Here is a 17,192-nt window from a genome sequence, read left to right on the forward strand (position 1 = left end):
GCTTGCAGATCCGCAGGAAGTATTATTCTAGAATACAGGAAAGTATAACTTTATGCCTGTGTGCTTTGTCAGGTATTAGTTTTGTATTTTTTTTTAATGAAAACCATAGTTATTTTAAGTCTAGCGATCATACTTATTTATCTTTTAAAAAGAATTCATCAAAATTGACTTTTTATTATCCTATCATGTTTTTTTTCTCAAATTTGAACAAACATTTCTGAAATAAATTTTATATGTTCTGAGCCACATCTGCTGTGTTGACTACCAAAATCTCTTAGTTAAAACTAGGCTTAATTTAGTATCTTTATACCTTGCCTATTAGCATTCAAGTATCTTTTTACAAAAAAAAATACTGCCCAGTCAGTTGATATTTAGGTAATCTAAGACAAATCTACTTAGACTCAAGCACATCCCTATTTTCTGATGACTGATAGCTTTTTACATAAGCAATTATTACAGAGTATTTACATGCTTTAAATGAAATTTGAGTATGTGGTTGATAAAAGCATCAAAGCTGGACAAATAATTAATTCCTACTTACAGTTTGCAACTTCAAACTCCTGCTTCTGTCCAAACCAGAGGTGTTTTAGGGCAGCCAGATATCACTTCTCTCAGATAGGCACCTGGATTGCATATGTGAGTAGGTATGTTTCTGTTTGCTGATATTTTGGGTAGAGTGTGATAAACATTAAAATACTTCATGTTTAAAAGCAATGAATGGAATGAAACAAACAATCCAGTAGTTTTTGATTATTTAAAAATTTTAAATCTGATCCCTCCGTGCAAGGACTATTCACAATCTAATAATTGTAATCTAAAAATCAGAATAGTGGCAGGTTGACTTGCTAAATCAGGAAATCTTGTCCACTTTTTTAATCAAAAGATCACCTCACTCACTGTGCTTATTATTCTTGGAAAGCTTTTCCAAGACTTAACTGCTTCTTCAAGCTTTCTTGGTTACTTTAGCAACTGGGTGCCCTCAACCAAGTTAGCTCTCCTCTTGGAATGCTGGAGTCGGCTAGATGATCTTCAAGTATTGTTTCTTATATTGTACCTTCAGATTCTAAGATACTTCAGAGCTGATGGTTCTTTCTACATGACTTCTACGCTAGTTATCCAGTCTGCCACATGGCTTAACGTTTTATTATTGTTATTTTAAAAGTTTTTATTTTTGCCCTGTGCTGATTGTTCCATGTATGTTATTGGTCTTTTCTCCGCAGTTAAGTTGGAAGTCTTATTATAGTTGGTAGTTTTTTTCATATGCTGTGCAACTTGGGTACAGATATTTGAGTATTTGATTGATGTTGATGAAAAAGGTACAGGTGACATCATCACCACCTCACTGAAGTAGCCATTTCCATCTGTACGACAGACGATGGCAAAAGTCCTTCAGTGGAGTTTCCATGAGGTCTCTATAGGGAGACTCCTTTCGCGTGCTCCTTGGTGCTCTGATGTTTTTGAAGCAAAAGTAGCTGACTCCTTATGGAGTCAACTCATATACCAAATATTTCTAAACTAATGATAGTCCTAGCAAAATGCCAAGAGCCTAATGTTTGTAAATGGTGTAGTTATTCAAACTCTGGAGAGCTTGAGTGTGAATTGCAGCTGGATGACCTGGGGCCATTTATTTAACCTCTGTGCTTCAGTTTCAGTATTGGTAAGATGGAGCTAATCATACAACCTCACCAGGTTGATGTGAGGATTAAATAAGATAATATGTATATAAAGAACTTAGATTCCTGCTTGGCACATAGCAGTTATACAGTAAATGCCAGCTGTCATCACCGCCATATAGAACACTGTCCACCACTAACCCACAGGACAAGACGACTGAGCTGGCAGAGACACCTCAGAATGACTTCCTTACTTAAAAAGGGGGGGGGGGGCTACAATAAGAAAGACCAAAAAGTTTTATTTGATTAACTATGACACTCCTAGCCCCACAATTACCTTTTTCCCCCCTTTGCCTCCCCAAATATTGGGTAATACAAAAATGGAGGAAAAAAGCAGGAAAAAGTACTCACAGTACCATCACTCAGAGAAAACGAATGTTTAAAATGCGCTAAAGGTAATTTTGGATCACACTAAGATAAGATTTTGATAACTTTTTTTTATTGGACTGTATTTGATTTACAATGTTGTATTAGTTTCAGGTGTACAGCAAAGTGATTCAGTTATACATATACTTATATCTATTCTTTTTTAAATTCTTTTCCCATTTAGATTATTACAGAATATTGAGCAGAAGAATTCCCTTTGCTATATAGTAGGTCCTTGTTGATTATCTGTTTTAAATATAGTAGTATGTATATGTCAGTCCCAAACTCCCAATTTATCCTTTTTTATTTAAAAATGTTAGCAAAAGCATTTTCTTACAGCATTAGAGCATCATTTGCAATGGTTGTATTATATTCCCAATGTTCCATTATATAGATATACCATAATTTATTTAACCTGTCTCTCATAGCTTTAGGCTGCAGCTAGAGTCTCTAAACATCATAAACAGGTCTGCAGCAACAACTTTGTACATAACTCTTTATTTTTGATGAAATTGGTGAATATGTACTTTTTGGAGAAGGAACAGAAATGGCACAAAGGAGTATATAGCTGTTGCCTTGAAATCCTGGATATTTTATTCATTTAGTTTCTTTTTTCAGCTTATTGAGGTATAATTGACATTTAAAATGGCAATATATTTAAAGTGTAGAATATGATGATTTAATATATGCATGCATTATGACAAGATTCCCATCATCAGGTTAAGAAATACATCCATCACCTCATATATTTACATTTTTATGAAAACACTTAATTCTGCTTTCTTAGCAAATTTCAGTTATACAATACAGTGTTATCAACTATAGTTACCATGTTTACATTAAATCCTCAGACCTTATTCATCTTATAACTGAAAGTCTGTACCCTTTTACCGGGCTCTCCCTATTTCCCTCACTACCACCACCCCAGTCCCTGGCAACCATTGTTATTCGACTCTGTTTCTATGAGTTCCACTTATTTTTTTTTAAGTTTCCATATATAAATGATACCACACACTGTTTGTCTTTCTCTGTCTGGCTTATTTCAGTTAGCATAATGCCGTCCAGCTTCATCCATGTTGTTGTAAATGACAGGATTTCCTTCTTTCTCATGGTTGAATAATATTCTATTGTGCACATATATGCCACACTTTATTCATTCATCCATCAGCGGACACTTGGGTTGTTTCCATACCTGGATATTTTAGACTCTAAGGATGCTTGGAGACAAGCCACACTAGTGAAGAGAGGAGAAAAACGCAAAGGAGGTAATTGTTTGAGCCAGCAAACACTATGCTGCAGAAAGCTAAATACCTGAGTACCATCAGAAGACTCAAGGTTGTGAGCTGCGCTCTTCCGTCCCAGTGTGTAGCAACAGGCAAAAATAAGGGATGGATCAGTGCCTGCAGCCTCCTGGTGGAAGTTCCGAATTCTGCGATTCTCCAGATAGAAAAATAGCAGAAGATGGGTGAGAGTTCATTATGCATCTAACACATTCGTGGGTGCAAACTGAAGAAACCCTAACCTGTTACCGGTTTTAGCTAGCCACCATTGTCAAAGTGTAAGGCTTCACTTTTCTAAATATTGGGATATTTACCTTTGGCACTTAGAATTTCCCCTACTTCTGAGTCAGGCTAATTAGAAAACCCAGGATAAAAAAAAAACCCAGGATGAAATAGAATTTTCTGGTTGTATCTGCATAGAGTGTGAATATATATGCATTTTTAAAAACATAATCAGAACTTCTAGATGGACAGGGAACTTTGCGAATCGAGAACAAAAGACTAAAATGGAAAGCGAGGGCACATTCTAGATTGCTCCCTTCTAGGGTGTGGTCAGATTTCTAAGTTTGTCAATGAAGTTATGAATTGTACAATGCACATTTGAACTGGAGATTTAAGAATTTAATGGCCCAAGGGTTCAGTGTCTAAGTGTTTAAGTCAGGTATCAGAATTTATTAGGGACGTGAACACCACTTTTCCCCAAAAGGCCAGTAAGTGAATTTCAACGTTAATACAAAGCATATTTTGTTTGGCATAGTAACAAAAGATGGAAAAAGTACTGTTACTTTTTAACATGTGGGACATTCAACAAGTGAATAAAACAAACTCCAGCCTGGTGTTTGGAGACATAATTGGTAGGGAAACACAGAGTACTGGTTTTAATTAACAGGTTTGAGGTTGGTTTTTTTATCTGTCTGATAGCCTGACTTTTAACAGTGTGTGTTATGCTTTAATACAAACCAATTACCGTGAAAATCAATCAAGGTTTGACTTCCATTCTGTTCAATTATATGCTTTAACTTTACTGTGTAGGCCAGTGTTCACCTTGGGATGACAATATTCTGAATCAGATAGGGCACACAGAATTTCTTTAGTTTTTTTTAACATCTTTTTTTTTTTTTTTTTTTTGCGGTACGTGGGCCTCTCACTGTTGTGGCCTCTCCCGTTGCGGAGCAAAGGCTCCGGACGCGCAGGCTCAGCGGCCATGGCTCACGGGCTCGGCCGCTCCGCGGCATGTGGGATCTTCCCGGACCGGGGCACAAACCCATGTCTCCTGCATCAGCAGGCGGACTCTCAACCACTGCGCCACCAGGGAAGCCCTAACATCTTTATTGGAGTATAATTCCTTTACAATGGTGTGTTAGCTTCTGCTTTATAACAAAGAGAATCAGCTATACATATATCCACATATCTCTTCCCTCTTGCATCTCCCTCCCACCCTCCCTATCCCACCCCTCTAGGCAGTCACAAAGCACCAAGCTGATCTCCTTGTGCTATGCGGCTGCTTCCTACTATCTGTTTTACATTTGGTAGTGTATATATGTAAATGCTAGTCTCTCACTTTGTCCCAACTTACCCTTTCCACTCGCCGTGTCCTCAAGTCCATTCTCTACCTCAGTGTATTTATTCCTGTCCTGCCCCTAGGTTCTTCATAACCTTTTTTTTTTTTTTTGGATTCCATGTATATGTGTTAGCATACAGTATTTGTTTTTCTCTTTCTGACTTACTGCACTCTGTATGACAGACTCTAGGTCCACCCACCTCACTACAAATAACTCAGTTTCGTTCCTTTTTATGGCTGAGTAATATTCCATTGTATATTTGTGCCACATCTTCTTTATCCATTTATCTGTCGATGGACACTTAGGTTGCTTCCATGTCCTGGCTATTGTAAATAGAGCTGCAATGAACATTGTGGTACATGACTCTTTTTGAATTATGGTTTTCTCAGAGTATATGCCCAGTAGTGGGATTACTGGGTCATGTGGTAGTTCTATTTTTAATTTTTTAAGGAAGTTCCATACTGTTCTCCATAGTGGCTGTATCAATTTACACTCCTACCAACAGTGCAAGAGGGTTCCCTTTTCTCCACACCCTGTCCAGCATTTATTGTTTGTAGATTTTTTCATGATGGCCATTGTGACTGGTGTGAGGTGATACCTCATTGTACTATTGATTTGCATTTCTCTAATGATTAGTGATGTTGAGCATCCTTTTATATGTTTGTTGGCAATCTGTATAACTTCTTTGGGAAAATGTCTATTTAGGTCTTCTGCCCATTTTTGGATTGGGTTGTTTGTTTTTTTGTTATTGAGCTGCATGAGCTGCTTGTAAATTTTGAAGATTAATCCTTTGTCAGTTGCTTCTAGGAGGTGTGTCAAAAAGGATCTTGTTATGATTTATGTCATTGAGTGTTCTGCTTATGTTTTCCTCTAAGAGTTTTATTGTGTCTGGCCTTACATTTAGGTCATTAATCCATTTTGAGTTTATTTTTGTGTCTGGTGTTAGGGAGTGTTCTAATTTCATTCTTTTACATGTAGCTGTCCAGTTTTCCCAGCACCACTTTTTGAAGAGGCTGTCTTTTTTCCATTGTATATTCTTGTCTCCTTTATCAAAAATAAGGTGAGCATATATGCATGGGTTTATTTCTGGGCTTTCTATCCTGTTCCATTGATCTATGTTTCTGTTTTTGTGCCAGTACCATACTGTCTTGATTACTGTAGCTTCATAGTATAGTCTGAAGTCAGGGAGCCTGATTCCTCCAGCTCCATTTTTCTTTCTCAATATTGCTTTGGCTATTTGGGGTCTTTTGTGTTTCCATACAAATTGTGAAATTTTTTGTTCTAGTTCTATGAAAAATGCCATTGGTAGTTTGATAAGGATTGCATTGAATCTGTAGATTTCTTTGGGTAATATAGTCATTTTCACAATGCTGATTCTTCCAGTCCAAGAATATGGTATATCTCTCCATCTGTTTGTATCATCTTTAATTTCTTTCATCAGTGTCTTATAGTTTTCTGCATACAGGTCTTTTGTCTCCTTAGGTAGGTTTATTCCTAGGTGTTTTATTCTTTTTGTTGCAATGGTAAATGGGAGTATTTCCTTAATTTCTCTTTCAGATTTTTCATCATTAGTGTATAGGAATGCAAGAGATTTCTGTGCATTAATTTTGTATCCTGCTACTTTGCCAAATTCATTGATTGATTAGCTCTAGTAGTTTTCTGGTAGCATCTTTAGGATTCTCTATGTATAGTATCATGTCATCCACAAACAGTGACAGCTTTACTTCTTCTTTTCTCATTTGGGTTCCTTTTATTTCTTTTTCTTCTCTGATTGCTGTGGCAAAAACTTCCAAAACTGTGTTGAATAATAATGGTGAGAGTGGACAACCTTCTCTTGTTCCTGACCTTAGAGGAAATGATTTCAGTTTTTCACCATTGAGAGTGATGTTGGCTGTGGGTTTGTCATATATGGCCTTTATTATGTTGAGGTAAGTCCCCTCTATGCCTACTTTCTGCAGGGTTTTTATCATACATCGGTGTTGAACTTTGTCGAAAGCTTTTTCTGCATCTATTGAGATGATCATACAGTTTTTATTCTTTAATTTGTTATTATGGTTTATCACATTGATTGATTTGCATGTATTGAAGAATCCTTGCATTCCTGGGATAAACCCCACTTGATCATGGTGTATGATCCTTTTAATGTGCTGTTGGATTCTGTTTGCTAGTATATTGTTGAGGATTTTTGCATCTATGTTCATCAGTGATATTGGCCTGTAGTTTTCTTTCTTTCTAACATCTTTGTCTGATTTTGGTATCAAGGTGACGGTGGTCTCAAAGAATGAGTTTGGGAATGTTCCTCCCTCTATTATATTTTGGAAGAGTTAGAGAAGGATAGGTGTTAGCTCTTCTCTAAATGTTTGATAGAATTCGTCTGTGAAGCCGTGTGGTCTTTTGTTTGTTGGAAGATTTTTAATCACAGTCTCAATTTCAGGGCTTGTGATTGGTCTGTTTATATTTTCTATTTCTTCCTGGCTCAGTCTCGGAAGGTTGTGCTTTTCTAAGAATTTGTCCATTTCTTCCAGGTTGTCCATTTTATTGGCCTAGAGTTGCTTGTAGTAATCTGTCATCCTTTGTATTTCTGCAGTGTCAGTTGTTACTTCTCCTTTTTCATTTCTAATTCTATTGATTTGAGTCTTTTCCCTTTTTTTCTTGATGAGTCTGGCTAAAGGTTTATCAATTTGTTTATCTTTTCAAAGAACCAGCTTTTAGTTTTATTGAGCTTTGCTATTGTTTCCTTCATTTCTTTTTCATTTATTTCTGATCTGATCTTTGTGATTTCTTTCCTTCTGCTAACTTTGGGATTTTTTTTTTCTTCTTTCTCTAATTGTTTTAGGTGTAGGGTTAGGTTGTTTATTTGAGATGTTTGTTGTTTCTTGAGGTAGGATTGTATTGCTATAAACTTCCCTCTTAGAACTGCTTTTGCTGCATCCCATAGGTTTTGTGTTGTCATGTTTTCATTGTCATTTGTTTCTAAGTATTTTTTGATTTTTTCAGTGATCTCTTGGTTATTTAGTAATGTATTGTTTAGCCTCCGTTGTTTGTATTTTTTTGCAGATTTTTTTCCTGTAATTGATATCTAGTCTCATAGTGTTGTGGTCAGAAAAGATACTTGATACAATTTCAATTTTCTTAAATTTACCAAGGCTTGATTTGTGACCCAAGATATGATCTATCCTGGAGAATGTTCCATGACCACTTGAGAAGAAAGTGTATTCTGCTGTTTTTGGATGGAATGTCCTATAAATATCAATTAAGTCCATCTGGTCTAGTGTGTCATTCAAAGCTTGTGTTTCCTTATTTATTTTCATTTTGGATGATCTGTCCATTGGTGAAAGTGGGGTGTTAAAGTCCCCTACTATGATTGTGTTACTGTCAATTTCCCCTTTTATGGCTGTCAGCATTTGCCTTATGTATTGAGGTGCTCCTATGTTGGGTGCATAAATATTTGCAATTGCTATATCTTTCTTGGATTGATCCCTTAATCATTATGCCCTGTCCTTCTTTGTCTCTTGTAGTAGTCTTTATTTTAAAGTCTGTTTTGTCTGATATCAGAATTGCTTCTCCAGCTTTCTTTTGATTTCCATTTTTATGGAATATCTTTTTCCATCCCCTCACTCTTAGTCTGTATGTGTTCCAAGGTCTGAAGTGGGTCTCTTGTCGACAGCATATATACAGGTCTTGTTTTGTATCCATTCAGCCAGTCTATGTCTTTGGTTGGAGCATTTAATCCATTTACATTTAAGGTAGTTATCTATATGTATGTTCCCATTATCATTTTCTTAATTGTTTTGTGTTTGTTATTGTACGTCTTTTCCTTCTCTTGTGTTTCCTGCCTAGAGAAGTTCCTTTAGCGTTTGTTGTAAAGCCAGTTTGGTGGTGCTGAATTCTCTTAGCTTTTGCTTGTCTGTAAAGGTTTTCATTTCTCCATCGAATCCGAATGAGATCCTTGCTGGATATAGTAATCTTGGTTGTAGGTTTTTCCCTTTCATCACTTTAAATATGTCCTGCCACTCGCTTCTGGCTTGCAGAGTTTCTGCTGAAAGATCAGCTGTTAACCTTATGGGGATTCCCTTGTATGTTATTTGTTGCTTTTCCCATGCTGCTTTTAATAATTTTTCTTTGCATTTAATTTTTGATAGTTTGATTAATATGTGTCTTGGCATGTTTCTCCTTGGATTTATCTTGTGTAGGACTCTCTGCGCTTCCTGGACTTGATTGACTATGTCCTTTCTCATATTAGGGAAGTTTTCGACTATAATCTCTTCAAATATTTTCTCAGTCCCTTTCTATTTCTCTTCTTCTTCGGGACCACTATAATTCGAATGTTGGTGTGTTAAATGTTGTCCCAGAGGTCTCTGAGACTGTCCTCAATTCTTTTCATTCTTTTTCCTTTATTCTGCTCCCTAGAAGTTATTTCCACTATTTTATCTTCCAGGTCACCTATCCATTTTTCTGCCTCAGTTATTCTGCTATTGATTCCTTCTAGAGAATTTTTAATTTCATTTATTGTGTTATTCATTATTGTTTGTTTGCTCTTTACTTTTTCTAGGTCCTTGTTAAACGTTTCTTGTATTTTCTTCATTCTGTTTCCAAGATTTTGGATCATCTTTACTGTCATTACTCTGAATTCTTTTTCAGGTAGACTGCCTATTTCCTCTTCATTTATTTGGTCTTGTGGGTTTTAACCTTGCTCCTTCATCTGCTGTGTGTTTTTCTGTCTTCTCATTTTGCTTCACTTACTGTGTTTGTGGTCTCCTTTTCGCAGGCTGCAGGTTCATAGTTCACATTGTTTTTGGTGTCTGCCCACAGTGGCTAAGGTTGGTTCAGTGGGTTGTGTAGGCTTCCTGGTGGAGGGGCCTGATGCCCGTGTTCCGGTGGACGATGCTGGATCTTGTCTTTCTGGTGTGCAGGACCATGTCCAGTGGTGTGTTTTGGGGTGTCTGTGACCTTATTATGATTTTAGGCAGCCTCTCTGCTAATGGGTGTAATTGTGTTCCTGTCTTGCAAGTTGTTTGGCATGGGGTGTCCAGCACTGTAGCTTGCTCATCATTGAGTGGAGCTAGGTCTTAGCGTTGAGATGGAGATCTCTGGGAGAGTTTTCGCTGTTTAATACTACATGGAGCCGGGAGTTCTCTGCTTGACCAGTGTCCTGAACTCGGCTCTCCCGCCTCAGAGGCACAGGCCTGACACCTGGTCGGCGCACCAAAACCCTGTCAGCCACACAGCTCAGAAGAAAAGGGAGAGAAAAAGAAAGCAAGAAAGAAAAGAAAATGAAAGAAAGTTATTAAAATAAAAAATAAATTATTAAAAATAAGAAAAATTTAAAAGTAATAAAGTAAAAGAAATAAAGAAAGAAGAGAGCAACCAAACCAAAGAACAAGTCCACCAATGATAACAAGCCCTAAAAACTATACAAAAAAAAAACAAAACAAAACGAAAAAAACCAGACAGAACCCTAGGACAAATGGTAAAAGCAAAGCTATACGGACAAAATCACACAAAGAAGCATACACATACACATTCACAAAAAGATAAAAAGGAAAAAGAAAAGCATATATATATATATATATTTAAAAAAAAAGAAAGAGAGCAACCAAATCAATAAACCAATCTACCAATGATAATAAACTCTAAATACTATACTAAGATAAACATAAAACCAGAAACAAATTAGGTGCAGAAAGCAAACCTCAAGTTACAATTGCTCCCAAAGTCCACCACCTCATTTTGGGATGATTCGTTGTCTATTCAGGTATTCCACAGGTGGAGGGCACATCAAGTTGATTGTGGAGATTTATTCCGCTGCTCCTGAGCCTACTGGGAGAGATTTCCCTTTCTCTTCTTTGTTTGCATAGCTCCTGGGGTTCAGCTTTGGATTAGCCACACCTCTGTGTATAGGTTGCCTGAGGGCGTCTGTTCCCGCCCCCGACAGGATGGGGTTAAAGTAGCAGCTGATTCTGGGGCTCTGACTCACTCAGGCCGGGGGGAGGGAGGGGTATGGAGTGCGGGGCGAGCCTGAGGTGGCAGAGGCAGCGTGACATTGCAGCAGCCTGAGGAGCACCGTGTGTTCTCCCAGGGACGTTGTCCCTGGATCACACGACCCTGGAAGTGGAAAGCTGCCCAGACTCCTGGAAGGGGAGGTGTGGATAGTGACCTGTGCTTGCACACAGGCTTCTTGGTGGCTGCAGCAGCAGCCTTAGCATCTCTTTCCCGTCTCTTGTGTCTGAGCTGATAGCCGCAGGTCGCGCTCATCTGTGGAGCTCGTGCTCATCTGTGGAGCTCGTTTAGGCGGTACTCTCAATCCCCTCTCCTTGTGCACCCCGAAACAATGGTCTCTTGCCTCTTAGGCAGTTCTAGACTTTTTCCCGGACTCCCGCCTAGTTAGCTGTGGCGCACTAGCCCCCTTCGGGCTGTGTTCACGCAGCCAACCCCAGTCCTTTCCCTGGGGTCTGACCTCCGAAGCCCGAGCCTCAGCTCCCAGCCCCCGCCTGCCCCGTTGGGTGAGCAGACAAGCCTCTTGGGCTGGTGAGTGCCGGTCGGCACCAGTCCTGTGTGCGGGAATCTCTCCGCTTTGCCCTCCGCACCCCTGTGGCTGTGCTCTCCTCCGCGGCGCCGAAACACCCCCCTCCGCCTCCTGCAAAGGGGCTTCCTAGTGTGTGGAAACCTTTCCTCCTTCACAGCTCCCTCCCACTGGTGCAGGTCCCGTCCCTATCCTTTTGTCTCTGTTTTTTCTTTTTTCTTTTGCCCTACCCAGGTATGTCGGGAGTTTCTTGCCTTTTGGGAAGTCTGAGTTCTTCTGCCAGCATTCAGTAGTTGTTCTGTAGGAGGTGTTCCACATGTAGATGTATTTCTAATCTATCTGTGGGGAGGAAGGTGATCTCCACATCTTACTCCTCCGCCATCTTAAAGGTCCCCCCAGAATTTCTAAGTAGACCTTTTCTCTAGATAGTGCAGCCGTCAATGGTAATAGTGTCTCATTACTTAATTTATGACATCTTTTATATGCTTAGAGTTGTTTAATCATACACGCATACGTGTGGGACTGTTTTTTGTCCTTGGGAATATATTTGAACGCAGCCGATGATTCCACGGGATAAGGGAATGTTATTTTTAGGGGCAGTTACATCAAAATAATGATCTGGGCCTCTAACAGATTTCTCTATGGTTTGGAAAGCAGGTGAAAAGACTCATGACAGTAGTGGGTACTTATGGTAGTCACTTTGATTGACTGAGTAATTAGCGTTCCTATTATTTTGCAACAACTATGTGTCCCATTGCTAAAGCATGTGATTACCACTCCCACACTCCATCTTACAGATGGGGAAAGCAAGGCCCAGAGAAGTGAAGCAACCTGCCAGAAGTCTGAATGGCAGAGCCAGAATTCAAAAACAAGTCTAACTCCATTGCCAGCTAGCCAGCTTTCTTTTATGCCACATTCAGCCTATTATTTTGCAAAAAGGAAGTGCATTCTGTAAAACTTGTAGAAGAGATAAGTGTGTGCAATTGGTACACCTTTGGCAAAAAGCTCATTCATGTATTTGTGGAACTAACAGTAGCCAACATTTAGAGATGCTTACTCTGTGCCAGGAAGCCACACACTACAGGGATTATCTCATCCAACACTCCCAGCACCCTGTGAGATAGGTACTGCTCTAGATTGAATGCTTGTGTCCCCCCAAAATTCAGATATTGTAATCCTAACCCCCAAGGTAATGGTATTAAGAAGTGGGGCCTTTGGGAGGTAATGAGGTCACGAGGATGAGACCAGAGAGTTCTCTAGAGGTTACAGCACAAAAGAGACAGCTGTCTAGGAATCGGGCTCTCACCAGACACCGAATCTGCCAGTGCCTTGATCTTGGATTCCAGGACTGTGAGAAATAAATTTCTGTAATTTATAAGCTACCCAGTCTACGGTATTCTGTGACAGCAGCCGGAACAGCCTGAGACAGGTACCGTCACGATCTTCCTTCTGCAGATGAAGAAACTGTGCGAGGGCTCCTGGACTCGGGAAAACGGAGCTCAGATTTGGACTCTGCTGGGCCAGGGGACCGGATTCAGGACCCTGGTGGATTCCTAGGACGTGTCGGTAGTGTTTTGTAGTGGAAGGAGTTTTGGAGCCACCAGATCTGTATTCAGAGCCTCATTCTACTACTTACTAACAGTGTAGCCTCAGTTGAGATGCTTAACTTCTCAGAGGCTCACTTTGTTGACTAGACATAACTGGTGTCCATCTTACTACTCGTGAGGACCAGACGTCAAAAATGTAGGTAAAGTCTATGGTAGAATGCCTAGACCCTGATATGTGCATAGTAAAAGCTATTTTACTGTTAATACTAGCTGCTATTCATAAAGGGTATTTAATATTAATATTTTTGCTATTGTTTAGTCACAGAAGCTTTCAAAACTTTCTGAAATCTCAGGATTTGCATCAACTCATCTTACTCCAACTGAAAACCTTTGGGGGCTGGGTTTCAGGGTATCCTCCAACCTGATCTGACATCACCTCCTGAATGGAAGCTTCCCTAATTCCCTCTAAGGTCTCTGGAGGCAGGACACATGGCCTGTGTGTCAGGTCTTTATCTCATTGTCACTTTCATAGATTACTCCACTGCAACTCCTGAGACCACGTACAAGCATGCCCTGCCTGAGAGTGATGTTGGCAACTCTGTGGATAAGAAGACTGTGTAATTTATTTTACTGCTAATCTAGTGTCAGGACAAAGTTATTTTTAAAACAGGAAGTATCTTTCTTTGATCTTTACTGTTTGATATCTCAGCCCTTGTGTGAGGCAGATAGGCACCAAAGAGAGGAGAAAGATTAGGAAAGGGAGCACTTTTCTTTTATAAAAGCTGCATGAGTTGAACATGGCTTCAGAATTTAGAACAGCCGCATCTAGTTCTTAGGCCTAGGTGGGTTTTTTTCTATTTTATCTTTTTATTTTATTTCCTTTTTTAACATCTTTATTGGAGTATAATTGCTTTACAATGGTGTGTTAGTTTCTGCTTTGTAACAGAGTGAATCAGCTATACATATACATATGTTCCCATATCTCCTCCCTCTTGTCTCCCTATCCAACACCTCTAGGTAGACACAAAGCACGGAGCTGATCTCCCTGTGCTATGTGGCTGCTTCCCACTAGCTATCTGTTTTACATTTGGTAGTGTATATATGTCCATGCCACTCTCTCATACTTCATCCCAGCTTACCCTTCCTCCTCCCTGTGTCCTCAAGTCCATTCTCTATGTCTGCGTCTTTATTCCTGTCCTGCCCCTAGGTTCTTCATATCTTTTTCTTTTTTAGATTCCATATATATGTGCTAACATACCATATTTGTTTTTCTCTTTCACTCTGTCACTCTGTATGACAGTCTCTAGGTCCATCCACCTCACTACAAATAACTCAATTTCGTTCCTTTTTATGGCTGAGTAATATTCCATTGTATATATGTGCCACATCTTCTTTATCCATTCATCTGTCGATGGACCCTCAGCCTGGCAAACTTTGTTCTGGCAGATGATAAAATGGATATTTCTGGGTGCTTCTTGCCCTCAAGATTAGCACGTGAACCTGGCCTTGACTCGACACTGAATCTGAGGCCACAGGACCTTAGATAGAGGCTCAGGACGGTCTGGACATGCATGGATCTCTGAGCTGAGGCCAGCCTGGGTAGTGCCAGTTACTGGAAATTCTCTGGGGCTTCTGGACAAACAACTCCTCTACAGCCTGATGTAGGCAGTTCAGGAGTGAAATAGGCAGAGATGGACTTAGTTGGCTTGAAACTCATGTGTCAGCAGGATGGTGAATCTTCCATCAAAACATCATCACTCAATAAAAATTATGGGAGGGTGGTCTTAGATGTCCTTCCTTATACTAAATCCAAATCTGCCTCCTAATTTCTACCCTGTGTTCCCTGACAGTACAGTCCATCTAATTTATCTTATACATGGCAGCTCATTCGATATTTAAAGACAGCTATTTTATTTTGACTTTTCCTTGGGGTCCTACCCTCTGAAGAACCAAGAGCCGTGCTCTCACCTGCCAGACTCCATCACCCACGTGATTCAGTACAGGTTGCATTGAAATACTAGAAAGTATTAAAGTTTAGACTGCAGGGTGGCTTCCTTGTGTTGTCATAAAGGAGATCAGGTAAGTATTGAACTGGGTGACCTTGAACGCTGAGATTTAATACTCCCCATGGGTTGCACAGGGGCTAGTCAGTTTTTATTCCTTTGGGCCAAGGCACCGTGCTAGACCCTGGGTGTGATACTTGGTTTCATGTGATTCCAAGCTATAGTGTAGCCTGAAGCCAGTTACATGACTTGATTTTACTCAAATGCTATGGCAGTTCCTTTAAGTCATTAAAGTGTGTGTTTGAGTCAGAGGGCTTGAACGTAGTTGAGGCTGTTTACTATTCATATTTCCCCCACTACCTACATTTGATGAAAAACACCTAAAGAGATACTATATGTTTCGGGGAAGGAAGGTAGTATTAGTTTGGTCAAGGAGATATCACATCTTACCTTTTGTGGAAGCTTTCTACTATGAAGAAGTGGCCCAAATGTGATTTATTCTTTGGAGTGACCACATAGTGTTTCATCAGCAATCTTAAAAAAAGGTAGAGGGTAACATTAATAATTACGCCAGGACCATCTTGGGCAAACCAGGAGTTCCAGTGGTGTGCTGGGTCCGGCTCCTACAGGCTCTGGGAGCTGGTTGTACACATTACTTCCCAACTCTGCGTTTGATGCCCTTGTGTTGGTAGCTTGAAATTGGCCACTGTGGGTGTATTTACACAGTGGAAATTGGCAAATGCTGAAAATCAGGGCTTTATTTTCAGAGCCCTGAAATACTTAATTGTGAAATACTTAACAGTGCACCACTGCCTGCAATACATATCACATGTCACTCAGAGAAAAGTCCCAGAGGGCATCAGTAATACAAACTGAATTATTAAAGCATTTGGGGCAGCGAATGGGAGAAAAAGCTCAACATATCCTGATACGTAGGACAGTGCCAGAAGATGAGAAGTTAGGTGATGGACCCTCATTCTCAGGAAAGAAAGTATTCTACAAATTTTTGAGAGCCCACTGTAGTATAAGGGTAGAATTTAGAACCACATTACGGTCAGCCCTCTGTATTTGCAGATTCTGCGTCTGCGGATTCAACCAACTACAGGTCAAAAATATTTGAGCAAGAAATTCCAGAAAGTTCCAAAAAGCAAAACTTGAATTTGCTATGCACTGGCGACTATTTACATGGCATTTACATTGCATTAGGTATTATAAGTAATGTAGAGATGATTTAAAGTATATGGGAGGACGTGTGTAGGTTATATGCAAATACGATGCCATTTTACATAAAGGACTTGAGCATCCGAATTTTTTTGGTATCTGCTGGGCAGGGAGGGGTTCAGGGTTCTGGAACGAATCCCCCTCGGATTTTGATGGACAACTATTATCTGCCACCCTTTTTCCCTCTGAAATTCCTACACCAGAAATAGTTGGGCTCAGTGCTGGATGACCCAATAGGTAGAACAAGCAGGTGTTAGTGTACCAGCAATCCAGCATGGGAACCACGGAAAGGAGAAGATAACATACATGTCTTTATATGTGTGTATACACACACACACACACGCTTTCACCCAAGTATTAATCATAGGAAAATCATAACTTTGGACTTCTTTATACTTATTTCACAATTCACTATTGTTTTTATTTTGAATGACAAATTATTTTGAGTTACACTTATTGCTTGTGGGTGGGGGAACAGCATAATTTTTTCTTTAAATAGGTGTAAATCTGGCCCCGGTTGAGCCTTGCACCTGTGTAAGGTGATTTAGAATTTATTGCTGCTGAAACAGCAGGGTGGAGTTGCCAGAATATCTTCATTTCATGTTCATGGTTAGGGTGGGAAGGTTGAGATTTGTCCCAGCGAAGAGGAGAAGGAACTTGGTGTGTATGTTTGGTTCCAGAACAGGATCTCTCAGGAGGGACTTCCCCAGTTCATACCCCTTTGCATTTTACTCTAAAGGTAACTCATTGTTCTCCATTTATTCTCTCACTGTCCTGAAGAATTGTTTGGAGAGTTTTGGGATTTTTTTTTTAATCTTTTTATTTAGGAAAATTTCAAACATTATACAAAACTAGAGTGTATGGTATAACTAACTGCTAATTACTCATCACTCAGCTTCTACAATGATCAACTCATGTCCAATCTTATTTTATTTTGCCTATTACATGCAAACCTTCCCCTCCCAAACTGGATGATATTGAAGCAAATCTCAGCTATCATAACATTTCAGTGGTAAA

The 17,192-nt window shown here is 39.6% G+C and overlaps 1 protein-coding gene across 12 annotated transcripts in view; it reads left to right on the plus strand.

The window, feature by feature from the left end:
• The window catches only part of PANK1 (pantothenate kinase 1), a 111,569-nt gene that overhangs the window by 45,088 nt on the left and 49,289 nt on the right, over positions 1 to 17,192 (plus strand). The window lies entirely within an intron of this gene.

Source organism: Pseudorca crassidens, chromosome 16 (assembly GCF_039906515.1).
Source record: "Pseudorca crassidens isolate mPseCra1 chromosome 16, mPseCra1.hap1, whole genome shotgun sequence".
NCBI lineage: Eukaryota > Metazoa > Chordata > Mammalia > Artiodactyla > Delphinidae > Pseudorca > Pseudorca crassidens.